At 44.5% G+C, this 27,007-nt stretch overlaps 1 protein-coding gene across 3 annotated transcripts in view; it reads left to right on the top strand.

Annotated features, from left to right (window-relative positions):
* The window catches only part of Frmd4a (FERM domain containing 4A), a 287,644-nt gene that overhangs the window by 82,015 nt on the left and 178,622 nt on the right, over positions 1–27,007 (top strand). The window contains exon 1 of one of the 3 annotated variants that reach the window (XM_076831359.1): positions 8,870–8,995. The exons of the other annotated variants lie outside the window; for them this stretch is intronic. The gene's annotated coding sequence lies outside the window, so the exon portion shown is untranslated. Of the gene's footprint in view, positions 1–8,869; positions 8,996–27,007 lie in introns of those variants that run through there. 3 annotated transcript variants of the gene reach the window in all.

Below are 27,007 nucleotides of genomic sequence, written 5' to 3' on the forward strand. Positions count from 1 at the left end.
TAAGTTGCTTAAGGTCTATGCTAAATTGCTGAGGCTGGCTTTGAACTCATGAACCTCCTGCCTCAGCCTCCTAAACTACTGGGATTATAGGCACATGCCACCACACCCAGCCCAAGGGAATTTTCTTTGGAATGAGTGCAAGAGGCCTTTTCTGAAGGTTTGTAAATTACTTTCCTTTTTCTCCACTGTGTATTTCCTCTTTCACCGAGAACCCAGTTTTTTGTTTTTTGTTTTTTTTTTTGAGAAAAGACCTGTGAAGGCCTTCCCAAAACCACACTGAGAATTAGAAAATACAAACAAAGGAAAAACCTTAAACCTCTGAAAATATACAACAAAACAGCTTAGGGTTTACTAAGGAGAAAGGTAAGGATGTCCGTTTCATGATAGGAATCATGGGCTAGGGATGTAGCTCAGTGGTAGAGCACTTCCTAAGTATGTGTGAGGCCCTGGGTCCCATTATGAAGTTTTAATATTAAACTTCCAAAAACAATGCTAAGAATCTCTGGGACATTTCAAGTTTTCTTGGCAAAGTGAATTTTGGTGAGGGTATTGCGATGGTGCACCTGGTCCCAGTTCATTAATGAGAGACAGAGCCTCCCGACGTGTTCAGATGAATCCTAAGTCCACTTTATTAAAGCAACAATGAAAAAAATATATCGCATAGAAACATTGGTCCGAAGGCTGTTTTCCACCACCTCAGCGTCTTCTCTTGGTTTTTTATTAGCTTGGATGAATTTAATTATAAAAATCAATTGGGTCTAATTATAAAAGCGATCCCAACACTCGGCCAAAAGAAAGTGGAAAAGCCAAATTAAACACACGGTGTACCGAGCAACGAATTTTGAGGACGTGCACTAACAATAACATTCTTAAAATATAAACGAAGCACTGGGCTTGGAACATGGGCATGTGCAAAGGGAGCGATGAGAGAAGGTAAGAGATGGGTCCAGGCCACTCGGAGCCCAGGAGTGGGGAGCTCAGGGAGGCTTTCCTGGAGAGTGGGCATCTGCTCTGACTTTGAGGATGAGTGGGAGTCCGTTGTGTTGGGAAAACAAAGCGTGAACAGAGCAAGAGGGCGAGCACAATGGGGCACTTCCAGGAGCTGCAAGTGGGCTGGCACAGGAAATGCCATGGACAGGCAGGTGAGCCCCATTGGCTGTGAACCAGAGGTCATGGTCCATGTGGAACTGCACCGTGTCTCTCAGAAACCAACGGGGGCGCTGGCAGTGCTGCATGGCTTCCTGGGAGTCCAGCACCACCGCGACCCAGCCCCAGCCAGTGCCTGGTGTGAATGGATGCCAAGAGGCATGTCTCAGAAGCAGAGCAACAGGGCCACATTTCATTTGAGATCTGGAGGCGAACAGCGAGTGTCTCCATCACAATTAAATTCTTAAAACCTCAATGCTCTGTCCAAGAATGTTCGTCCTTTCATTTTATCTATCCGTTCAACAAGTACTTGAGAGGCTGGACGCGGTGGCATGTGCGGTAATCCCAGAGGCTCAGGAGGCTGAGGCAGGAGGATTGCATGTTCAAGGCCAGCTTCAGCAATTTAGTGAGGCTGTAAGCAACTTAGCAAGACCCTGTCTCAAAATAAATAAATAGGGCTGGGGATGTGACTCAGAGGTTAAATGGCTTCAGTTTCTTGTACCAAACCAAACTAAACCCCAAAATTTATTGAACATTTAATATGTGCCAGGGACTGCCCTTGATTCAGGAGACTGAGCAAGACATAATAGGCACAAATCCCTGCTCACGTAGAGGGACAGATGACAACCGAAACACCTAGGTAATAAATTATATAGTTTGTTAAAAGTGATATAAACAATGGAGTAAAACAGACAAGTGGTTAGGGAGAAGGATAGCTGGGGGAGAGTGGATGGGGAGCTGCTATTTTTAAGAAAAGTGTTTAGGGTTAGGGGTTGTGACCACCTGCTGAGCATGTGCAAAAGCCCTAGGTTCAATCTCCAGGATGGGTGGGGGGGGGGGAGAAAAAGTTGGTTAGAAAAGATTTAATTAATAAAATGACATATAAGTAGGGATCTGAAAATGATGAGAACTTGATTCCTGTGGATATCCAGGGAAGTGAATTCCAAGCAGAAGGAAGTGCAAAGGCCCTGGGGCTAGCCTAAAGATGCTAGGGTGTCAGGAGCACACTGAACAGTGGCAGAGGAGGGTGCTGAGTGAAGGACCAAACCAGCCAGCAGCACCAGCATGGTTAGGAATTGTTAGAATTGCAAATCATTGTACTCTGACCTTGATCTGGAAATCTGAAACTCTGAGGTTGCGCATAAGGGGTGAGCTCCAGGAATCTAGTTTTCCAGGTGATTATTCTTTTGTCTTGATTCTGAGAACCACTGCCTGAGAGCTATGGTCTGAGCATTTCTTTCCTTCTCTCTTCCCTCCCCCTCCTCCTCCTCCTCCTCCTCCTCCTCCTCCTCCTCCTCCTCCTCTTCCCCCCCTTATTTTGCCTAAATGATTTCATAGATTTTTAAAGCCTCCCATATATAGGCATCTCCAGTCTTTTTCTTTGTCCTCAGTTGTCCCTTTCTGTTCTAACCCTGTGTGCCCAAACCCATGTCAACTAAGCCCCTTCACTGTCTCCCCATCTGGTGGTCAGAATCCTGGGACATTGCTAACCTGAACTGGCGTCATTTTTTATCAACAAATGATCTGCCATTATAAATACAGTCTGATGTTTACTGGGTGGCAGGAGGAAACCATCACCTTCCAAGTGACACTTGATGGCAGTTTCCAGCCCTACTTGAACTCCCAGAGATTGACTGGCCCTTCTCCCCCAGGGCCAAGGCATGCTTTCTCAGAAGCCCTGGGGCTCCGCTCCCGGCTCTGCCCACCCTTTCAGTACTTTCTTACAGCTGCCTGAGAGATTGACTGGCTGATGTCACCTGTGCAATATTAGAAGTTACAACTGAAAAAGGGATATTCGCTGAGAATCTTTCCCATTCAGTTCCACAAGCATTTCTGCCTTAACCGCCTGTTGTAGTGAGACATTGGACCTAGAAACAACCAAGAACTACTGAATTCCCACTGATGGGCACCAGGAAGGGCACTCTCAGGGACGCAGTGCCTCCAAACACTTGGCCACTGAGAGGTGACTGAGGTGAGGGATAAGAACACCAACTCTAGCCGGGCGTGGTATCGTGGTGGTGGCGCCTGCCTGTAATCCCAGCGACTCTGGAGGCTGAGGCAGGAGGATCACGAGTTCATAGCCAGCCTCAGCAACTTAGCGAGGCCCTAAAGAACTCAGCAAGACCCTGTCTCTAAATAAAATACCAAAAAGGGCTGGGGATGTGGCTCAGTGGTTAAGTGTCCCTGGGTTTAATTCCCAGTACCAAAAAAAAAAAAAAAAAAAAAAAACCCAAATCTGCAGCAGAGTGGCCAAGTTTGGTCCATTTGCTCTCTGTAGGACCTGAGGTAGCTCACCAAACCTCTCTGAACCTAAATTCCCTCATCTATAAATAGAACTAACAATTGTGCTCATCTCCCTGGACTGTTAATAAGATTGGATTGGCATATATAAGCCACATAATCAGTACCTGGCACATATATATATATTTTATGTATGTATTTCTTAGTAGTTAAACAGAAAGCATCTGGTTAGAAAGCTAACCTCAGGTACTTGAGTGTCCTTCTAGTGTTAAACAATTTTATACTGTGGTACTCACTGTAATACAGCTGCTCCCTGGGGCTCCAAGTTACATTAATTAGCTCGTGGTGTTTTGATTGATTCTCGTCTGTGTTTCAGAAAAGCCTGCCCTGGATTTTTGTTGCCATGAGTCGAGGCCCCTCTAAACTCTGATTCCCAACCAGGAAAAAATAATCAGCATGTATCTCATGTCCCGAGAACACAGGATGCTAAAACATAGCTATTAAAATAACATCACTATTTTTAAAAATAATGAAATAAAACACAGCTATTAGACAATTCTTCATATACCCCAGAGACCATGGTTTTAAGCACTTGATCACAGACTATGAGAGGAGATGGAATTTTTTTCTTTTAGATTGAAGTGGTTCAGAATTGGCCTTTAATTGACCTGGAAGTGAGAAGAAAAAGGATTGGGTATTAAAAAATATAATAGGTTCACTTGAAACCCTCCAAGCACTTTAACCTGCCCCAGAGGGGTCTTTCTCTATCCTTGAAACCTGGTTGAAATATGAAAGGAAAGGGGCCCTCATTATTCTCTAGAAATGCAGAAACTGGAAGGTAACGTTATATCCACATGTACTGTTAGGAACCGGTGAGACAACGGGACATCAGATGTGCCAATCAACTGCCGGGTGCCACCTGACGCCATCCATGATTCAAGCTGTAATTAATAGCGTGCATAAAGTAGATCTGCGATTCTGATATATTTCATTATGAGGATAGGTATCAGTCCAGTGTGGATGGTGAGAGCTCGTCTCAAAAAGTTGGCCTGGGTTCAGATACGAGTAGCAGAGGCACCCCAGGCATGTTGCTGCATCTCTTTAAGCCCCTGGTTCCTTATCTGTAGAAGAGGGATAGAGCAGTTTCCGTCTCCCATGAATCCTGTGATGATTGAATTAACTCATGTTTGGAAAGTTCTTGGCACTGTGCCTGGTACAGTACTAAATAGTACCGTTAGCTATTTATTTTTATTTTATTTTTGGTGCTGGGGATTGAGCCCAGGTTGTCACATGTTCTAGCCACATGTCCTAACTCTGAGCTACACTCCTAGACTCCCACTGTTATAGCCGGTGCTCAGCTTTGGAAAGAAATATGAATATGTGTTGGATCCATAGTTCTCCTAAGGCTGAAGATAAATGTATTAGCAAGCCCATTTTTTTTAAGAGAGAGTGAGAGAGAGAGAATTTTTTTTTAATATTTATTTTTTACTTTTCAGCAGACACACATCTTTGTTTGTATGTGGTGCTGAGAATCCAACCCGGGCTGCACGCATGCCAGGCGAGCGCGCTACCGCTTGAGCCACATCCCCAGCCCCAGCAAGCCCATTTTAAATGTGACTTTGCAAGAAAGGGCCTGGGTCTTGCTGGTGGAATTGGCTACTCTTTGGGGAACAGACCATTACAGAGTTTTGACTGGCAAAGCTTTTTATCTGTCAATTCCAAGGATAACCACAAGCAAAACAGAGAATTTTTTTTCATGTTTTTATTACCTTTCAGGTAACCCTAGTTTGAATTTTATTTCATTTATTAATTTTAATCATGGTCCATTTCCTTTAGGACTTCAACATTTTCAAATACAGTGTTTCTTCTCACATTCTATCCATTCCCTGTCCATCCTTCAAGCACAAAAGGCTGGGGGTAAAGAGACCTCATGTCAGGTGTTAGTCCAGCCCATAGAGAAACAGTGAGACCAGGACAGATAAAGACCATCACAGAGCTCAGGCTTACATTGCCAGGCCCTGTTCTAAGTGCTTTACATACACAAATTTATTTAATCCTCCTAACAACACTCAGAGGTAGGCAGTACTATTACCTCCATTTCCTAGAGGAAAAACAAACACAGAGAGGTTAAGAAACTTGTCTGAAGTTGAACAGCTAGTAGGTGACAGAGAGGCAAAATTCAAACACAAGCACTCTGGCAATGATCTGTCTTTAACACAGGGCCATGAACAAAACCCATCATTTGATGTGTAGGGAAATTTTAATTTTTCTCTTCCCTACAAGTTTAGATCATTTTAATCTAATAAACTGGCAATAGACAGATTAACAGGAAAAAGGTACACAAACTTTATTATGTATCCATACACAGGAGACATAATCATACAGTGTGAAATTCAAAGGAGGGCTGGATTGCTGAAGTTTACATACTGCATGGAAAGAAATGTGGGGTTCTTGGAGGAAGGTGGCCACGGGTTAAGGGAGAGAAGGTGGAGGCAAGTCAGGGCTGTCTTGTCATCACATTAGGTCTCAAGTAGCAGTCCACAGAATGGCTGATAACCTGGGGTAGGCTCTCTGCCTGGAGAGATCTCTGACCTCTTTCTCCCTGTGATTTCTTGCCAAGAAAGAGTTTTAGCAACAAAGCCTCCCTTGGCATCTGCTGTCCACCCCACTAATGCAGACAGATGTGAATTTCTCTTATAAATGGGCAGCTTTGCAGCTCTCTGCAGCTTCCCTGAATTGCTATTTCAAAATATGTCAAAGAAATGAGAGAAATATATTTCCAGGTGGCACATTCTGGAGTCTGGCAAGTGCTAAGAGGGGAATGAACAGGATGCTGCTGCCAAGAGCACCTGAGGGAGGCCACTGCCCAGGGAAGGTCATCCCGGAGGCAGTGTGGAGCTGAGACCTGGAGGGTGACAAGGATCCAGTCATGCATGCATGGCATGGGCCGAGTGGAGGGACCTTCACAGCAGGAGGACCAGGAAATGGGAAAGTCAAGAGAGGGCAAGAGTGCCCAAGGGCAAGGCAGTGTGTGACAAAGCAGTGGGGGTGGAGGAGCAATGATATGGGAAGGTGGAGACCATGGTTGGGAGCAGTAAGAAGCCACCAGAGTTCTTAAGCAGAGCTGTGACATGACCCAGGTGATTTCTAAAGTCCTGGCTGTTGGGTGCAAGGGGATGAATGAGCACCAGGTGTATATGGGGACCTGCAGGATCTGGAAGAGGAAAGTAGGGACTCTGGTGGGATCAGGTAGCAAAAGATAAGGCTGGTGGGTCAAAGGGTGCCTGGTCCTCGAGCCCAGAGAAAGGAGCATAGCCTTTTTTCCTAAGATAGGAAAGCCTTGAGAGGAATTTAAGCATAGAAGTTACAAAGGACCTGATCTAAGTTTTAGAAGAGTTATTGCAACTGATATAGAACATGCATGTGGGAGACCAGATGGGTGGGAGCTGTTCATGAGGCTGCTTGTAATGTTGGGGACAGGTGATAGGGACTGCAGAAGGCAGGGGACAACCGTTATTCATTCAAGATCAGTCACTGGACTGCTCTCCAGAAACTACTAAGAGGGATCTGTGAGTTCAGGTTTGTTGATCAATGAATATAATGAATGAGAGAAAGGAAAGAGATGAGAGACTTCTGTCCCTGCTTCTGGCTTTGGGGTGAGTGATGTTTGCTGCAACAAGGGACAGTTTATGACATGTTGAAAACTCCAACAACCAAGTCCCAGGTAGAGGAAGATGGAGTCTGGCTCTCCTAATGATGGGAACTAAATATTCAAAGAGAAATCTAATAGGCCTGGACATTTCCTCAGTGTTGTAATCAAAACAAATCAGAACTGGAAATAGTCTGCATCCAGTGAAATAATATTCCCTTTTAGCATGTGTGAGACCTTGGGTTCAATCTCCAGCACCAAAAGCAAAAAGAAAAAGAAAAAAAAATCCCTCTGAAGATCCTAGAACACAAGGAGATGGGCTTCAATTACCTTGTGAATGAATCAGGCTCTGCATTAGAACCATCCTCAAGGACTCCAAAAGTACAGAAAAATCCGATTTAAACTCACTTCCATTAATTAGCTTTACATCCTGAGTCAAGTCCCCAGTCTTGAGTATGTGATCAGAACAGCCTGAAACATGATCAGCCCTTAATGCTGGTGTTCATTTTTTTTTTTCTCCAATAATGAGAACTGTGCAGTTTCTCTTTTATTGGTTTGAGATCCCATGAATTGTCAGGAATTCTCACCAGTCATCTCTAGAATAGAATAGAATACAAGACCAGCATCTGTAAAGGTTAATATCCAGCTATCCAAAAGAGAGGATGTGAGAGATTTCTTTTCATGATAGTTTCTAAGTCTTTACTGCCTGCCTATGTCCCGTGAATAAAGGTACCAGACCTACCAGAGTCTCCTTCCACATGATGGGTTCAAAAATCTACCACCAGCCTGAAGTGTGGATTGGACACATGCTGGGAATTCTAGAGACCAGGGGTTCTCAGAAGAGATCTCCCCCCTGAAACAGGTTGGCTTTTGCTAAGTGGGTGCTTGGGTGCCTCCTTCCCCTTTTATCAACTGTCTTTTGACAATTCATGGGAAAGAAAAAAGTATCCAAAGCAAATTGAGATCCTTAAGCAATAAACATTTAGACATACAGTGTGAATTGAGTTATTGTTCTTGGTGGGGACCTCATCACAGTTCCTTTTCTCTTTTTCTGTTAAGAAAACGTGCCAGTCCGTTTCCCTCCCCCGGGTCTCTTGAAATGGAAGTCTCCCTTTCCCGGGCATGTCGCGAATCCTTGACAATAGCCCCATGACTAGGTTCTCTTGCAGCAACTTCCATTACCAAAGAGTTGAGGGGAGATTAAAATCCAAGACAATTAGACTAGATCGAGGGGTAAGAGCTGCGCCTTCAGCCAAGAGAGCCGCCTTCTGCGGGCTCGCAGGGTAGGCGCGGGCCCCGCACGGTGGGTTTGGTGGGGCGTGGGGGAGGGGGCCTCGGGCTGGGGACCGGCGTCCCCAGCCTCTCCGCGCGCTTTCGATGCGCGCAGCCTCTCAGGTCGGGAGCTAACTTTGTCTCGCGGGCGAGTGTAGCGGAGAGGAGCTGGGAGGCTGAGCCAGCTCGGGGGCCCCTTGGGCGTCCCCGTCTTGGCAGGGCGCGGGCGCCGGGGCACTCATTGTTGTCCCGGGATCGGGCTGCGCTCCGAGGCCCTGCGGCGGGCGCGGTCCCTGCCAGGCGCACGACCTGGCGGCCCGCCGGCCTCGGCCCGGAGCGCGGGGCAGCATGCGGCGGGCCGGGCGAGGGGCGGGCCGGCGGCGGTGCGCCCTGGCGCGCGGCCAGGCTCGGCGTGAGAGCCGCGAGCGGGCTACAGGCTGACCGAGGGCCCGCGGCGGGCGGCGGCGGGGCTGGGGTGCGGCGGGGGCGGGGACCGGGCGCGCCAGCACCGGCGGGGAGGCTGCGGGCGCCGTGGAGGAGGAGGAGGAGGCGGAGGCGGCGCCGGGCGCGGAGGCCGCCTGGTAGGCCACGGCCTGCGCCCCGGGGCGAATGGGACGCCGGTTTCTGTGCAGCAGCCGCTTCCGACCCGAAGTTCCTCGGCTGTCTTGGAAGCGCAAAAAATAAAAGGTAATGTGTCTTTGTTTCCCGGTCGCGATGGCAGGGGGCGATTGATTATGCAGCACTTCTCTTTCCATTTTTTTTTCATGCTGGGCTGGGCCACAGGGACGTGCCACTTCTTTACTGGAGGTTTAGCGTCTTTTATTCGCGTATGTTACATTTTTAAAATGCAAGCCCCACGTGGGGCACATACTATACTCCCTTCTCTACCCTTCCCCCTACACTCACACTTTCCTTTGGCACCGCAGTCCCACACTATCTGATTTTGCCAAGGGAGAAAAGACAAGACATTGCAGTAAGCAGATATAGGTGGGATTCCATTTATCTATCTATCTATCTATCTATTTATTTATTTTAAAGCACCGCATTTTCAGGACATGACAGGGGACTCTTGTCCTTTCGGTGCCAGGGAGAACGGTTTAGACAAGGTGGCTCAGAGGCCGGCATCTGAGCATGGACTGCTGGAGTCTGCAAAGATGGACTGTTCTTTTCCATTCCAGATGGCTGCAGCAAGTTTAATGCAGAGAAAACCGGGAACTGGGAAGGGGAGGAGAACAGGCGGGAATCCCCTTTAGTACCTGTTCATTCAGAAATGGCTCGTGGCAGTGCTTCAGTATTGTAGGCAGCCGCCCAGATGTTGGTGCACATTGAATTCAGAAAAGATTACCCAGTCCTGCACTTTGAAAGCTGTGGGGGCTGCCTGTGTGTAACCCAGCGACTCGGTGCCTTTCTCCAATCCCTTGTAGCAGAGTAACTGCTCAGTGAATTCAGACAAATTCTGCAAAATTTCTAAGGGATGGCTGTTCTAATAATAGCTCTGGTGGTGGCTCCTTAATAGACACCCTGGTTCTGAATGATGCAGCCATGCCAGCCCCCTGGGAAGCGCAGCTTGCAGAGACAAGATCTAATGCTGGTAAAGGACTCCCTGACCCCACCATGAATGGATGAGGCTCTGCCTCCCCTATGAATGGAACATCCCAACAGAGGCTGAGGCTGTCGTTTCAGGCTAATTTCAGTTTGAATCCTCACAGATTCTGATGAGAGGGATTCTCAGAAAATCCAGATAGGCACATTTCTAAATTTGAGCAGGTCCATATTCAATTTTGGATTAACATCTGCATTTACCTGCTTGAGTGTTCAACTGCTTCTTCCCCGCTTCCACCTCTGCATCCGTAAGTCTCCTCCTTTTTCCAAACCTGTGATTGATATGTGGGCAAGCACCAGTCAGAGAGCTCTATTGAAACTGCGGACTCCATTCAGGGCAGCCACCACGGAATGGAGAAAGTACTTCAGGAGTTGGATGCAATAATCTGTCTCTTAGACTTCATGGAATTTTGCTATGTATGTCATCCCCAAAATGTGCAGCAAAATGCTTTTGGGGGGAATGGGACGTGGGAAGGGGAACACATTTCATTGTTTTGTTTCTAGGCTTTAAATTGCATCAAGCTCATTAATAGTGTTTGGCCCCCATAGACCAGACAGAGCCTCAGATCAGCAGAAATCTGGTTTTGATTTTGAAGTGTTACTTGTCTTTTGCAACCTCAAGTATCAGGAGATGAGCCAACTTGGACATTGTCTTCTGTTGGCAGAGGGATCATTCTGCTGCCAGTGAAGTTTGGGTTTGTCTAAAGCACAAGAAGAATGAGGGTCCTGAGGCAATTAGATTAGAATCCATTTAATCCTCAGAGGTTACATAGATACAATTAACTTAATTGGGGGCAATATTTGGACGTGCTTTGAAACCCACATTACATTGTCCAGCCAATAAATAGAAAGTTGTGCCCATATAACTTGAAAAGAAGTAATGCCTAATGTGCAAAGTTGTGTGTTGTCTTTTACAACAAACAAACAAACAACAAAACCCCAAACCTCTCCTTGCATTAAAACGGGATAGTTTTAGAAGGAATGAGGATCAGAAAATCTCTCTACCCTCTTTTGTTCTGATCAAGTGTGCTTTGAGCTGCTATTGCTATATTCTTTTTTGGCATTTGTCCTGAACTAATTTTATTAATAAGACTTGTTATTTATAGCCCAGAGCCTCTTTGTAATTTGTAGACATGGTTGCCAAGTCCCTTGATAGCCTGGCAGGTGGCTAGGGCCATTAGTATGATCTTGTCATTGGGGAAACTGAGACCCCTTGAGGTTCAGTGAGTTGCTGATTTCCTAATCCAGGAGAAAGACATCCCAGATGTATACAGTGTCACTTTAATTGTCACGGCAAAGTTGCAGCCTGAGGTCAGAGAAAAAGACAAAAAATGAGTTCTTGCTTGGGTGCTGGACTTGGGCAAAAGCTTTATGGAATAGATATGCAATAGTTATCAAAGAACAGATTCTTGATCAATCTTGATGAATGGATTAAAAAAGTGAGGTTAGTTTGTGATAAAGAGTAGAAAGTTCAGGAAAACTATTGAGGGAATGTGTTAGGCTACTTTAGTCTTTAAGTAAGTGGGGTGGAGGTGAGCTCACCTTCAAAGATCATGATTGACTTTGCTACAAAAAAATACCACCTGTGCTCATGATGTTTATGTGCACATGTGTGCTCACGCACACACACACGTGTGTCTGTTTGTGTGTGTGTGTGTTATGCAGAATGGTTATAGTTCTATTCAAATGTATCCTAGAAGCCATATTCTTATCCCTTAAAAATATCTACTTATCCCTTATTCCATTTAACCTGATGACTGAAAATGTGATGGGGAAATTTACACCTTAAACTTTTGTTCTATGATATTTTTGCATAAGTAAATATGTCCTCAAAAATAAAGGAGAAATGTAATTTCTGGAGAAATTCTAGTTAAATAAGTCTAAGTGAGAAATAGGCATGTTAACAGCTGACTAGCTTTTGAAAAAACATTATATACAGTATCAGAATGTTTAAGTCTGATTTCACAACTGACTTTAATTCTTCTCTTTTTCTTTTTGAGTATTTTCAGATGTGTCATTAAAATTTGTGGGAGAAGTTATCTTTTTAGGTTTATTGGTTGTGAAATAATCTAGCACCTCAACTGGAAGTGATTTCTGGAGCCTTCTAAGGATTATACAATCTAAATCCTAAGAGTTATCTTCCTCTTGACCTAAAGGAGCAAGAGAGGAGCTCTCTGACCTTCCCAGGCCCCTCAGGCAACTCAAACCCGCCCTTCCTTGTGACGTTCCCAGGGTCCTCCTCCTGTGTTCATCCTTTTCTTCCTCCACTTTGCCCATATCTGATTCTGTGTTGTCCATTGCTCTCTGCAAATGTCATGAAAAAACCAAAGAAGATTTTGGATGTCTCTGGAAAGGGAGGCATTGCATTGAGAAAAGCAAGAGAAGGAATCATTCCATCCCATGTGTAGGACCTACAGTTACACAAACTTTTCCTCCTGGAAGCAAAATCAAAAAGTCTTAGGAAATTTGGGGAAAGTGACCACTGAAAATCTGACCTGCTGGGGAAGGGCCAAGATTTGGGTCTTTTCCTCATAGTGTTCATTCTAACTGCAGTCACACTAAAGAACACTGGTAGTATTTTCCTGTTTTTGTTTTTGCTTTCTCCAGCATGGTTCACTTCAAGAGTGTCTAGTGGCTCTTGGAACTGTATACTTCACAGTCACTATTGCACACAAAGTCCAGATGGCCCCACTGCTCTCTTCTGTGACAAGTTTTCTAAATCAGCGTAAATCCAGCTTATCGAAAACTCTCTCCACAGCAATTTCTTTTGAGTTCCCTAAACCATCAGCTGCCACCCAGTCCTCTGTCCCATAGGATCAGCATGTCTTTCTTTTACAAGGAGTAGTGTAGACACACCCTGACATTGAGGGTGGGTAGCTCCACCACTAGTAGCATTGTCCTAGACATATGGATCCCAGGTGACTGCCATCTCCTAGAGATGGTGATTAGAGCTATTACTATTGTTTAGTAAATTGCACTGAGGCTTATTTTGAGTCCTGATGAGTGTGTGTGTTTTCAATTCTTATTTGTGTTAGTGAAAACTGAGTATCCTCCCACTCCAAAGAGAAATACCCTTCTCTTTGCTGATGGAAATCACTGCTAAGCATGAAAAATATGGTTGTTGGAAAGTAATAGAGGAATAGTAGGGATCTGTTTCAGTTCCATATTTTTTATTCTAATTATTTATGCATGATAGCAGAATTCATCTTGATTCATTGTACACAAATGAAGCACAACTTTTTATTTCTCTGGTTGTACATGATGTAGAGTCGCACCACATGTGCAGTCATACATGTACCTAGAGTAATGGTGTACATCACATCCCACCATCTTTCCTATCCCCATGCTCCCCCCATTATGGGTCAGCATCCACTTATCAGAGAGAACATTCAGCCTTTGTTTTGTGGGGATTGGCTTACTTCGCTTAACAACTCCATTCATTTACCTGCAAATGCCATAATTTTATTCCTTTTAATGCTGTGTAATATTCCATTGTGTATATATACCACAGTTTCTTTATCTATCCATCTGTTGAAGGGCATCTGGTTGGTTCCACAGTTTAGCTATTGTAAATTGAACTGCTGTGAAGATTGATGGGCTGTGTCACTATGGTATGTTGATTTTAAGTCTTTGGGGTATAGACTGAGGAGCGAGTTAGGTGGGTCTAATGATGGTTCCATTCCAGGTTTTCTAAGGATTCTCCACACTGCTTTCCACAGTGGTTGCACCAATTTGCAGTGCCACCAGCAATGTTTGAGCATGCCTTTTCCCCCACATCCTTGCCAACACTTATTGTTGCTTATATTCTTGATAATTGTCATGCTGACTGGAGTGAGATGAAGTCTTAGAGCAGTTTTTGCCGCAGTCTGGCTGGGCACAAAATCACAAGCCACTCACAGCCTTGTAGATTCAAACAGCAATTCTTTATTCCCGAACTCACACCGACACTCTACAAACACGTTCTGGGGAAATCCACATTCTGGGGGAAAATCCCAAATACTCTCTGAATCCCGGGAGAACTCAACGGGAACTCCAGGAGCAGGCACGCCTGAGGCAGCAGGATACGCCCTATTCCCAGCAGGGTACACCTTAAACCTGGAACCACCCTAAACCCAAGGAGAGCCCTAAACCCTGATCCGCCCTAAACCCGGATCCGCCCTGGTCCTTGAGCAAGGTCACCTTACATGCAATGTCACTGCAAATGACCTGGGTCCAATATAGAGAGTCCTTCCTCTAAGCAACAATGGGTAGGCTGACAAAGAAATTGCCATGTGTCATTCCTACTTGGCAATGGCTCTCAGCAAGTTTTGATTTGCATTTCTCTAATTACTAGAGAAGTTCAGAGTTCTTAATACAAAGAACTAAGAGATGAGCTGGTGGCTTCTCTCTGGATTGAATGAGTAACCTCCCTCCAGCAACATGAGCCTGACTAATTCAAAGACGTTGGGTGAAGGACCTAGCTTGCTAGGCCGCATGGTCTCTATCATGTGCAGCATTTTCTGTTGGTTGGTTGGTTGGTTGGTTGGTTGGTTTTAAAAGTGGAGCTTCGGCCATTCCATGATGCAGTATGAGAAGAAACTTATATCCATGCTCAAAGGCATTAACACATACGTACCCTTGACCTCCACTCCAACCACATTCATGGGCTTCTTCTTGTTCTTCTCATTAGTGATTCTTTGCCAATCTAGAGCAGCTGCATGCTTTTTTTTTTTCTATTGTACATGGTAATATTGCAAACATTTTGTTCACATAATGCTCACTACGTTTAACCCACTACTCATGATGAGCGCGCTGTATAGCACATCACCATGCAAATTCATCACACCCTCCAACACTGATCTGGGTAGGCTTCATTGGAAACCTGGGAAACTCAAGGGTCTTAAGGAAAATATAGCTCATTAGGTTCTCCTGTGACCAACCTGTTCTCAGTTTGCACTGTGGTGGGTGTAGCCATCTATTGCCAACCTCAGGGCCAGGTACTGATGAAAAAATAACTAAACTTCTAACATTATTTTCACTTTAGATTATCTATGTCTCCAAACTTAAGACTATAACTCCACAATTTCCATCAGAATTAGCCTGTCCTGGTATGCCATCTTTTTTTTGTGGGGCTCTTGCCTTTCTTTGTCCTTGCTGTATGAGGAATGCATGAAAAAATGGCGTGTAATGGGGAATTAGATTGATAATGCATGACAGCGAATGGAAATAATATTCAGAGAGTTGCCAAGCTGTGCCATTCATAACCATAAAATTCACAATTACGCTCTCACCAAATGCCTGGGAAGAAGTATGTAGATGTGACAAACCCAAACTAGCAACCCAAATAGTGTGGAGCCATCTGGAGCTGGGTGACACGCCTACAAATAGCTTTGGAGGACAGCACTGGCTTCCCCATTTCCTGGCTCCTTTTGGCTACCCCCAGTAAATATCCAATATTTATTTCTGTGTTGCTCAGAGAGAGAGAGCAGAAAAGAGGGGAGGGTGGTGAGGACATGAAGCAGACATGGAGCTAGCACAATGGAGTGCAGTGTTCTGCCTTCTCAATCCCCTTTTATTGGGCTGGTTGAGTGTTTTGTAACAGAAGAACTATAGAGTGACCAGTAGCACAGATGTCGCCTGCAGGTCTTGGCAGGAGGGAAGAGACATGTGCAGAAGGCAATAGTTGCAAGGGCTGCAGCACCGGTTGAGAGGGCTGCCTGGTGCATTGAATACTCGGTGCAGCCTGCAAAGCATGTGCATGTGTGATTTGGAGATTGTCAATCAAATATTTTAGAGCATTTTAGGAATGAAAGGGGTGAATAGGTCATTTTTGCAAATCAATAAGAGCTTATAGGCAGTGAGGGCCCTTTCCAGGGTCTTAGCTACTATGCCAGGACTTGAGTTCCCACTTCAGGACATGGATTTACACCACATGTCATGGTATGGCAAACTCAGAGCAGACAGTGTCGTCATCTGCCCTGGGTCTGATCCTCTAGCCAGCTCTGCTACTCTCTAGCTCTGAGGGATTAAGTGTGTTACTGAAACTCCCGGAGCCTAGGTTGTCTTATTTATAAAGAAAAGTTACATTCAGAGGATCAAATGAGATAAAATCCCAACACTCAAAAAATATGGAAGGCTCTTAGCATAGGAAATTCTGTCTTTTCCGCTGTCCTCTATTTGAAAGACTCAACAGTGTCTTGTGGGGCTTAGAGCACAGTGGGTGTTAAAAAGACAACTGATTGTGGAAGTGGAGATATTACTGAATTATGGACCTTTTCTCTATAAAATTTCAGTATTGTAAGGCACATTGTGCAATTTTTGATACGTAGATCTACAACTTCCAACATGGAAAGATACCCAAACACTCAAGAGGATAGTATCCCAAAATGCAGTCCTTTGCTTCTCTTGTAGATCAACTCTCCTTTTCTTCTTGCCACTGACCACACTGCTAGTGCACATTGTCACTTCAATACTGAGATTTTATAGAGAAATGGTATATAAGCGGAATAGATGTTAGCTCTGATATTTCATAAATGTCACCCAGCCTTTAGAAAGGGCTCTGCAAGTGAAGACATGACCTTGGCAATCATTACTAGGAACAGGAGAAGTTCATGAAGATCACTAGGGGTCCTATGGAACAGCACCTCTGAGGTGAGGAAAGGATGAGGGCAGATAACCAAGCAGTAAAGAGGGAGCCAAGGGCACTTGTGCTGCATCCTGCTCTCCAGTGAGTCCAGGAGCATGAAGATGAAGTGGGGGTGGGGCAACGAGGAAGAGAAGAAAGATGATTTTGCCTTTGTACTAATGGATTATATTAACCCACCTTCCTAAAATTTCTCAAAAAGGATCAGAAAGCTCTTAGGGCTTATACCTTAAAAAAAAGTTCCAGAGTATAAATGAGAATTACTAAATTTGCAGAGTACAAATAAGATTATGCCCCAGTTCGTGACAATGCCATCCTTTTCTTGGCGCCAAAGGCAAAAATCCAATCACTACATAATATTCTTTGGTTACTTCCCATTCATTGCCATAAATTGGGAAGATATTCAGCTCCTGGGTATTATGTTTTTCACAAGTAATTAATGCAGTGAGTTAATGGCAGAAATCAGCCTTGACACAGACTGCTGGATCCTTGAAGATTTTTTATTTTCCTTTTTCTTTTTTTTCCTCCATTGCACCAATTGCTCAATCACACTGAAAATACAGGGGTAGTTTTCTTGTAATATGAGAAATCAACATGTAATTTGCATAATATTCAATACAATTATTGAAGCACTTAACCTTGTAGGTGTTAAGTAAAATAAATCAGAATGAGAGGTGATCTGTCTTCTGGTGACTGATTAAACAGACACACATGGACAGCAGAATGAAAACATTAAGCAAATGTACAAACAGGGGAAGTATTTATAGAATATTATATGTGCATCCAAGACTGGGATATATTTTAGGTGAACCCTTAGGGACAGCTTATGGCCATCTTTTGCCTAGACAGGGTGGAGTGTGTCTGTCATTTCATGGAAAAATTATAAGCTGGTATTTGTTTGTGGTTCCTTCCTTTCTTTATTGTGGAAAATATGGTTTTTGTAGTCCACAACAATTTAGTTTGTCTCCCTTCCTGTTCCTAAGGTTGTAACTTAGTCGATAGAGATTTGGTGCTATTTTTGATACAGAGATCTACAACTTCCAACTTGGAAAGATATCCAAATATTCAGAGAATAATATCACAAAACACAGTCCTTTGTTTCTCACGGAGCTCGATTCTTCTTTTCTTCTTGCCAGTAGAACTGACCACACTGAACTAACAAAACTCAACCGAAAAATTCCAGAAGCCGTAAGTTTTATTGCAGCTTTAGGTTTTATATTGGACACAGAAAAAGGTCAGATTGTGAGCTTCCATGCTTCTGGTTTGTAGGAAAGTAGGGATGGAGGAGCTGAGGGTCCTGCCAGGTCAGCTTCAAGGCCAGCACACAGACAGCCATAGCATTTGCCTTGTTCCTTAAGGTCCTGTTGCCTGAGGTTTTGGGCCTGCCAGACTGGCTTTGAAATTGCTGATGCTTGGTTTGGCCACTTACCAGTTTTCCCTGAATTCCCTCCCCCACCTCCCTCCCGGAGTGTTCAGAGTTCACCAAGCTTTGCTGCTGTCCCATTGTTACTGGGAGTCCCACCTGTGGTTTTCTGATTACTCCTCTTCCTCTTCCTCCTACAACTTGAGAATCATCATGGTCCTGTGATGGCTGACTCACCGCCTCTGCCTCCCACTTCCTCTGGTTGGGTTACTAGGATCCAGACTCTCTTTTTACATTTTCTCTTATGCCTTGAGCACACATTTGCTTCAGAGTCTTTTAGGGTGAAGGGCCCACTGCCATGTCATGTCAGGGCCCCCTTCTCTTTCCTGAGTGGTCATAAAATTATCACGACCCATCCCTCTACCATCTTCCTGCCCCCACCTCCTGCAATGCACCTCCACTCCACCCCTTCTCAGCCCCCTTCCCCTCTGTGTTCCTTGTAGACCACACTCAGTGTGGGATAAATGGCCCATTGCAACCTAGCAGCTTCTTGTCTTAAACTTCTTTCTTCCATTATCCTTCACACACACACACACACACACACACACACACACACACACACACACCTCTGGCCTGGTCTCTGACCTTCTCCAGGCTACAATTTCTGCCATTGCTCATCCTTCACATTGAGATGCCCCCACATCACTTCTCTAACCGGGACACAGATATTCACTCTTTAGAACCTCCAGTGTTGCTTCTGATTGTTCCTCCAGAGTGTGTCTCCCTCCTTTATTTTCTCCAACCATCCTTCCCAGAATGCTGCTCCAGAGTGATCTCATAACTGTGATGACCAGTCTACACCTGTCACCCACCTGCTTTCTAAGGGCAGGACTGTGCCTTATTTACTGTTGATTCTGTATCACCTCCAGCATGCCTGGCACTTGGTAGGTGCTCAGAAGCATAAATGAGTCCTTAATTGTCACAGTACAGTTCCACATTTCCTTACTCCTTTGCTATATCTGCAATTATCTTTTTCCTGCTTATGCATAGGACCCTTATGGGGCAGGTGGCTCTTTTCTCTGCCACACAGCCCATCCTTGTCTGCATGCTTCTTTGTCAAAGGATAGAGCATCAGGATGGTGGAATGCAACGCTTGCCTTTGAATGAGTGGATCAGCTTGAGAGCCTGGTGACGTGGAGAAAGCATGCAAGCCCCACAGTGCCTTCTTCCACACCTCAGCCAGCCACCCAGTGCAAACCTGCGAGTATGCTGCCTACTTTCCAGAATGTGTCAGTCAGAAAACTGACAGAAATTCTTGCTCTTGGAGGGCTTGTGTTGGAAGAGGAAGGGGCAGACAAGAAATACAATCAATGAGCAAATTACATAGGATGCCAGAAGGTGGTGATTGTTATGAGGGAAAATAAAGCAGAGGAAAGGAATGGGCTGGGGCTACTACTTTAAATTAAAGAGGAGGGGCTAAGGATGGAGCTCAGTGGTAGAGTGCTTGCCTAGTGTGCGCAAGGCCCCCGTTTGATCCCCAGCACCGCAGTGTGTGTGTGTGTGTGTGTGTGTGTGTGTGTGTGTGTGCTCACATACACATATGACAGAGTAGACTTTACGAAAGGTTATACTCAGCAAAGATTTAGAGGCTGTGAAGAGGGAAGCCACGTGGGTGTCAGGGGGAGAGCATTCCAGGCAAAGGGAGGAGCTCAGCAAAGGCCCTGAGACTGACGTGTGACAGGTAGGACACAGAAAGGGGCTGATTGTGATGGAGCAGAGGCAGTGAAGGCTGAGGAGCAGTGGAAGTCAGGTGGGCTTTGAAAGCTGCTGCACTGGGGACAGTATGGAGCTGGGGGGCCCTGGCCAGCTGAGGCTCTGCAGGGGTGGTTTGGGTGTTGTGTGGGGCAAGACGGCAGGTGGGCAGAGGTGCAAGCAGGGCGCAGCTGGGTGACTTTGCAGTAAGTGATGAGGTGATGATGGTGAAAAGCATGTCAGTTATGGATATTTTAAAGACAGAACTAACAGGATTTTCTGGCATTCTGTATTTGGGATATGAGATAAAGAAGGTTCCAAAACGTGGGAGCTAAAGAACAGAAAATAAGATGGAGTTGCCCTTTCAAGGCAGGGGAAAGCCATGGTGTGGGGGAGACACAGATCCAGAATTCCATAGGGACTCACTTAGCTTGAGGTGCTTAACACACACCCAAGTGGCATTTCTTAAGAGGTCAGTGTTCTAGGTGATTCTGTGCAAGCCTGGGTAAGGGTCACCAGGCTAGAGAAGCAGAGTGGTACTCATCTGTGTATTGACATGCAACATACTGCACATCTTTAAAGTACACTGCTAGCTGAATTTTGACATACGTCTACACCCGTGAAACATCACCACAGTCCAGAATTACACCTCTGGACTTTTAATCCTCCCTGAGCCTCTTTTACGTCTCAAGCTCTGTGCTTGGCTCTAGGAAGGATGTGAAATGTCATCACTGCCCCTGCCTCCTGTGTTTGTCCTGATTTAAAATTCTGGCTCTCCTGGTACCACTATCTAATCACACCCTCATTTCCAGATCTTTTCTGAAAGCTCTCCTGAAAACGCGCTAAAGCTTGGTTTCCGGGGGGCTTGGAGTGACATGGTGAACTTGTTTGCCATCAGCATCACTGTTTTAAATCAGGAAGGAGCAGCGGGCAGAAACCCTGCCATCTTTTAATCAGCTCCCATCCAGGCAAAAACACACCCCTCTTCATTCTAATGTGGAAACAGCCCAAACAGTAGGCTCACTGGCAGTCTTTTTTTCTACATGTAGTCAACACAATAATTACCTCCTGCCGAAAGCTTTCAGAGATTGTTCTGTATCCAATTAGAATTTTTGATTTGAATAACAGATACAACAGAACATCTTCATTTCTGTAACTGCTTCCTAATGCTGTGCACCCTGGATATTTTTAGAAGTCCCATTTGCCATGGGCACTGCATTTTAAGGCACTTGTACTCTCTCTTTGACAGTGCTTGTACCTAGAGGCTTTGGTAGACTGTGGAGCCAGAAGGTGGGATAGGGGACCTTTTCAGAGTCCTCTCCCTACTCCTTTTCACCCCTCCCAGTTTTTCTCCTTTTTCTAGCCTGTTTCCCAAATTGTCAAATGGCATTGGGTGTCAAAGGGGAACAGCTCTGGAACTTGTTGTCTCTCTGGAGCTGCTGCAGGACACTCAGGCACCCCAGAAGCAGGTCTGGGGTGGTTCGTGGGGCCAGCCAGACAGTGTTGAAATCTCCCATGAGATGAATGGAGAAAGGATCTGCCAGGGCAGCTTGTGCAAAAGTGAGAAGTTCCTGCCAACGACATTCTAGCAGAATCCTTTCCAAAGAACTCGGTTATGTAAACATCGAGGTGGCAGCCTCCAGCCCAGATGGACTGCCCCATACAGATGTCAGAGTTGCTGTCAAAATTTCCCTTAATGGAAGCACTCTGGATGCCTAAGCTCACCATGCACTTTTTATTACAGAAAGTGGGGCTAGCTTTCCACCTCCCAGAGTTGGGAACCAGTGACCACCCTGCAGAACTGGTGGTTTTCCAGTCCTGGAGCTCTGGAAATTTGGTCTGAGGTGTCACTGGGGTAAGCTGTTGCGATGGAGTGCTTCCTGCCAGACATGGCAGAACTTGGCACCTGAGCATTCAAGCTCCTGGGACAGGAGTGGCTACTTTATATCCAGTACATGTTCTGCCAAAGCAGGTGGTCTGGTGGCCATGCCAATTCCTGAAGTGGCTCTTCTTACACTCTGCTTCAAGAGTCACCAAGGACCCAAGTATGGAATTTGAAAAGCTTGCAGATGGCCTAGAATACGATTTTCCATCCCATTTCCCAACTCTCTTTACCTGTGTGGCAAGATGCACGGCCTGCCACACATGGTAGATTGATGTTGATTCTGCTTGATGTGTGGTCACGTGGGTATATGGACTACAAAGAGTGCATGTGTTTCTGAGTCTGAGTTTGGAGTATATTTTTATAGAATAAGCAAATTAAAACCTATCGCATTGAATGCAAGTTAATTTGTAGAGTACCTGTATCATATAATCGTACTTGAGTTGGTAGACAAGGGCATATAATATTTAAATATATATTTACTGGTTCATGTAAAAGTATTTATTGAAGGTGTTTTGGTTTGGATCTTTAATAGCCTCTGAAAAGCTTGTGTATCAGGCAGTGCAGGAATGTTCAGAGGTGAAATTGTCAGATTATGAGAGCTATGACCTTATCAGGGATTAATCCATTTGATAGATTAATAATTTGAATGGATTACTGTGGAGTGGTAACTCCAGCAGGTGGATATTTATCCCTGGACACTTTCTTTCCTCTCTGCTTCCCAGCTGACATTAACTTACTGCCTTTGCTTCACCACCCTCCTCTGCCATGATGTTCTACCTCATCTCGGGTGCAGAGCAGTGGAGCTGGCCAACCATGGACTCAAACCATGAGCCCAAAATAAACTTTTCCTCCTCCAGTCGTTCTTGTCAGGGATTTTGGTCACAGTGATGAAAAGACATCTAATACAAGTTCTATTATGGCAGTCATGTAATTCTAGTTCAGTCATGCATGTATTGTCATTTTAATGTTAATAAAGTATTTATAACCCAACTGTGATAACTTATTGTATAATAACAGAGTTTTACAACTCTGAGTTTACACAGTGCAATGTCACTTCCCAGTGATCACAACATAAGAAAAATAAATTTAGACTTAAAATGACAGATTGAATTAGACATTGGAGCAAGGTGGGTAAATTCATGTTACTAAATGTCAATGAGATTTTTTTATTATCAAACATACAGATAGTCCACCAAAATAGCAGTATATGCACATATAACAGTTGCAAACAATATTAGATTTTATTTCATTAAATCGTTTTTGTTGCTGGGAATTGAACCCAGACCCCGAGGCATGCTAACCAGGTGCTCTACCACTAAGCTACATCCCCCGGGCCCAACATGACATTTTAAATAAAGGATATTTGATCGAACATTTATCTAAGGGAAATTGACAGCATAAGAAACTAGAAAAAAATGTGTTCATACCTATCAGTGTTGAGTGCAGTTTTTGAAAAGCCTTCCAAAGCAGTAAGTGAATGTGGTGGATATTTGTTTCACCAAGCCATGTAACTTTGTAACAGGAAACATTACAAATAAATAAGTCACTATTAAAATGCATACATTGTCTTGAAATTCCTGCCTATTGGTGTGCACATACCTTGTCTTGGACGTCACAGCTTGCTGGAATGCAGGTAAGGGATTTTGGAGTGTATCTGTTCCACTTTCCTCCTGAGTTCAGTCGTCCCTTCTGTGATTTCCCTGGCTAATGATCTCCTGGCCTCTTCTGATCCCTTGCGGTGATAACAAAGTTCTATTTTGAACCCTGAGGCCTGTTTAAAATTTTTTCCTGCCATTGAATTTGAATGTGCCTTCTGGAACTCACTCATTCTCCTTTCTCGTTGTGCACACCAGACCCAGTTCTCACATCAAGCTGTGCCCAGGGCAGGCCATTTCATACCTATTCTCTCCAATAAGCACTTCTTAAGACCCTTCCTTTGCAGTCACAGAACTGTCTTGGTATGGTACTGGAACCTTTGATATTTAGGCTACATGTGCCAGGTTTTCTAACTGTCCTAGGAACTTTCCCCCGTTGTGCTGCCCTTCCTTGATCTCTCCAGTTTCTTTCATTTCTTATGTAAAATTTGGTACCCAGAATTGAACACAGATTCCCAGAAATGATTTAATCATAGTACAGAGTGCCTCTTAATTTCCTTATTCCAGCGCTGTGCTTTTGGCATGTGAGCAATGAGCAGGACACAAAAACCATAAGCAATATGATCCCAATTTTTAAATTCTGAAGCTACCATCCAAACCTCTTCGTCATCTGTAAATTTGATAAGCGTGCCTTCTGTGTCTGTTTACATTTCACTGGAGGAAATAACATATATTGAGAAAGACAGCTTATATTTTAGTATCACTTTACAGTTTTCCAAGTGCTTGTGTGTCTCGTTAGGCACAGAGCCTCAGCATTTGCAATTGGAGTCCTCTTTTCAGACTCCCCTCATTTCTGCTCACTTAACAAGGAAATTGATGATTGATGTTGAACCCTCCTTCTCTACAGGGTTCTCTGCCTGTAGTTCTCACTGCTCCTCATCCACCACACTCCTACATGTAGATGTTTCCAGAACATGCCACGTTCCCTTTCATTCTAGGGCTTCTTATATCACATGGCCTCTGCCAGACATCAGTTGTCCAGATAACACTCCCTCACCTGAGTATCGATCCATCTCTAGAGGTGAGTTAGGGTCCCATCACCTGCACCCCATTCTGTCATACTGATAACCCTGTAATTGCCAGGTATTCCCTTTACCCATAGAAGATATAGAATCTTCCTAAAGTATTAGGACATGATCAGGTTCATCACTGTGTGTCTAATAAAATACTTGGCACTTAATAAATGTTCCATAAGAACGTACACCACAGTGAGCATATAATACTTTAACTCCTTTTCTCTTATTTTAGTAGATGAAATTTCTAGAAAAGAAATGACAAACTAAAGGAAGTTTTAGCTATTTGCATTCTGGTTTTATTTCCTGTAGGGTGTTAGTGGTCTTCTAATTAAGTAAGTTGTAACTGTCTGCTAATTCAGTAATTTTATCATTAGAATATTAAACCCCTCATTATCATTATCATGCCCCAGATTTGCATTTGCTCTTTCTTTCTGTGAAATAGAATCACTATTTTTAGACTTATTTTTAATGTAATCAAGTGGTAATTTTGCCTATAGCTTTCATGCTTAGAAAAGCCTAATAAATAATCACCTATCTGCTCTTAACATTTAACTTTATGATCATCTGGGATTTATCTTGGTGAAAGTGCTGCAGTTGGTTTATATTTTCATTACCAACCCTCCCAAACCCTTTCTTGATTGAGAAGTTTGAAACAAAACAGGAACAGACTAGGTCAGCAGTTCATTCTCACCCAAAAATCCACTTGCTGTACACATTAAATCCATTCCTTTCCTTGCTTTGAATGTAGCATTAAAGGATTTTTTTCAATTGCTCTATTGTTTTAAAATATTTTTTTAGTTGTCCATGAACTTTATTTTATTTACTTATATGCAGTACTGAGAATCGCACCCAGTGCCTCACACATGCTCGGCAAGCACTCTACCACTGAGCCACAAGCCCAGCCTTCATTAAAGAATCTTTTATTGTGATCAGATTTTCTTCATATTAGTTTTCAGCCTCAGGTTTCCAATTCTGTCTGTGTAAGTTTGTGGTGTGCTGAAAAATATTCCTCATAAATGATGTGCGTTTGATACTTTGTAAATGTCACAGCTGAATCGTTGGGAGTTCTCCATGAAGATTCTTTGTATTCTTTTGATGTCTCAACATTTGCTTTCTCATTTAATTTTATTTCCCTGTTATAACATTCTAACTCTTGCTTGTTTGTTTGTTTTATAACGAATCTCTCTATACATGCTAAGCAAGCCAACTGCACCTCTGAACTGCACCCCCAGCCTACATTTTGATTTATACAAAGTTTCCATTTTCTATAAACAATATTTTTTTAGATCCATAGAATCAACCTCATCTTCTTTTTTTTCAACCTTAACTTTTTTCTGGACTTTAAAAAAAAAAAAAGCTCTTCTTGAACAGTGTCCCTGTCTAACTCTCCTTTTCTATTCTAAAGATTCTAAGTACAGTCACCAAAACAAAAGAAAGGGTACATAGCTGCCTCTTTCTTTGCAAGAAGTCTCTTTATTCACTAAAACTAAAAACCAAACAAAACCAGAAAACCCTTTGTCACTTAGATTCTGAAGCCAGAACTCTTGTGGCAAAGGACAGGTGCTGTTTTCTTTCATCTTTTCTTGCTTTGAGAAAACAGTGGGATGTTAGTCTCTTGCTACTTCTTTGTATGTTCTGTTTCACGGGGGTTCATAGTCACTCAGTCATCCAGGATGTCCTGGATGGAGACATGTGCTGGTAATAAGAATCACACGGGTGTGCGGGTGCACCCAGGTGCGTGTATATAACCATGGCACCTGGGCACACACCACACACCACACATTGAAATTCCTAAGCCTCCTTTCTTAGGCCAACTCCAGCATCAGCTCTCTGTTGATGTGAGCCCAGGGAGACCCTCGGAGCCACTGTTGCTAGGGAATGAGGACAGGCCCCCAACCCTCCATGTACACGCACCCGGGGCTCTGGAGATCTGGAGCTTGCTTAGTCACTGGGGTCAGCTGCCCAGATGCCACCTGCCCAGAACCAGTCTCCTCACCCAGCCTACCACAGTGGTGGAAAACTCAGTGTGAGTGGCCAGAAAGGGGCAGCCTTGCCTGGGCCACACCATGGGTGGTGGTGATAGGCGATACAGCATTGATGAGAACCCGCCTCCATCCTGCCAAGCTGGCTGGGGCACATGATTCAGAGATCCGTGCTCTTTATTTAAATTAGTGCTTTTGTCTCACAGCAATCCCCACCAGGTGGGTTCTGCCATCTCTGTTCTGTAGATTACAGAGCAAAGCCTAAGTTGCTGATGGAACTTATGGATATCACACTCATTAGCGAGAGGTGAAGCCAGGCTAAGTGCTTGCCTCCTACTCACTGTGGGCCCAGCAGCAGAGCCTGGGAAGGACCTTAAATTAGGCCCAATGTTTGGCTCTGGGGTGACTGGAGACTGGGATGGGCTGTTTGCCCATATCTTCGTCCTGTATCCTGTGCCCTCTGCAAGCCACAAAACACCTAGCAGAGTCTGGTTTCTCCAGTCTTTTGTAAAAGGCTGCACCCACTGAAAGGGCTCTGTTAGAGTCCCAGCAGGAGAGGCAGGGAGAAAGAGGACATCATGTCCTAGAATGGCTGCCACACGGGGCTGGGACTGTTCCCCTGTGGTAAGGAGAAAGTGTTGTATCAACAAAGCTGAGGCTGAAGGTGCACAAAAGTTCATGTGCATTGTTCCCTCAAGCCAGTGACTGCCATGAAGCTGGGGCTGTGATCTTCTGGTCACCTGTGTCCCCACCGTAGAGATTGGTCCTCTCATTGCAGGGGTGAAGTAAGGTATTTCCAGACCCGCAAAGAGCACGGGCCAG

This window comes from Callospermophilus lateralis, chromosome 13, assembly GCF_048772815.1.
Source record: "Callospermophilus lateralis isolate mCalLat2 chromosome 13, mCalLat2.hap1, whole genome shotgun sequence".
Taxonomy (NCBI): Eukaryota; Metazoa; Chordata; class Mammalia; order Rodentia; family Sciuridae; genus Callospermophilus; species Callospermophilus lateralis.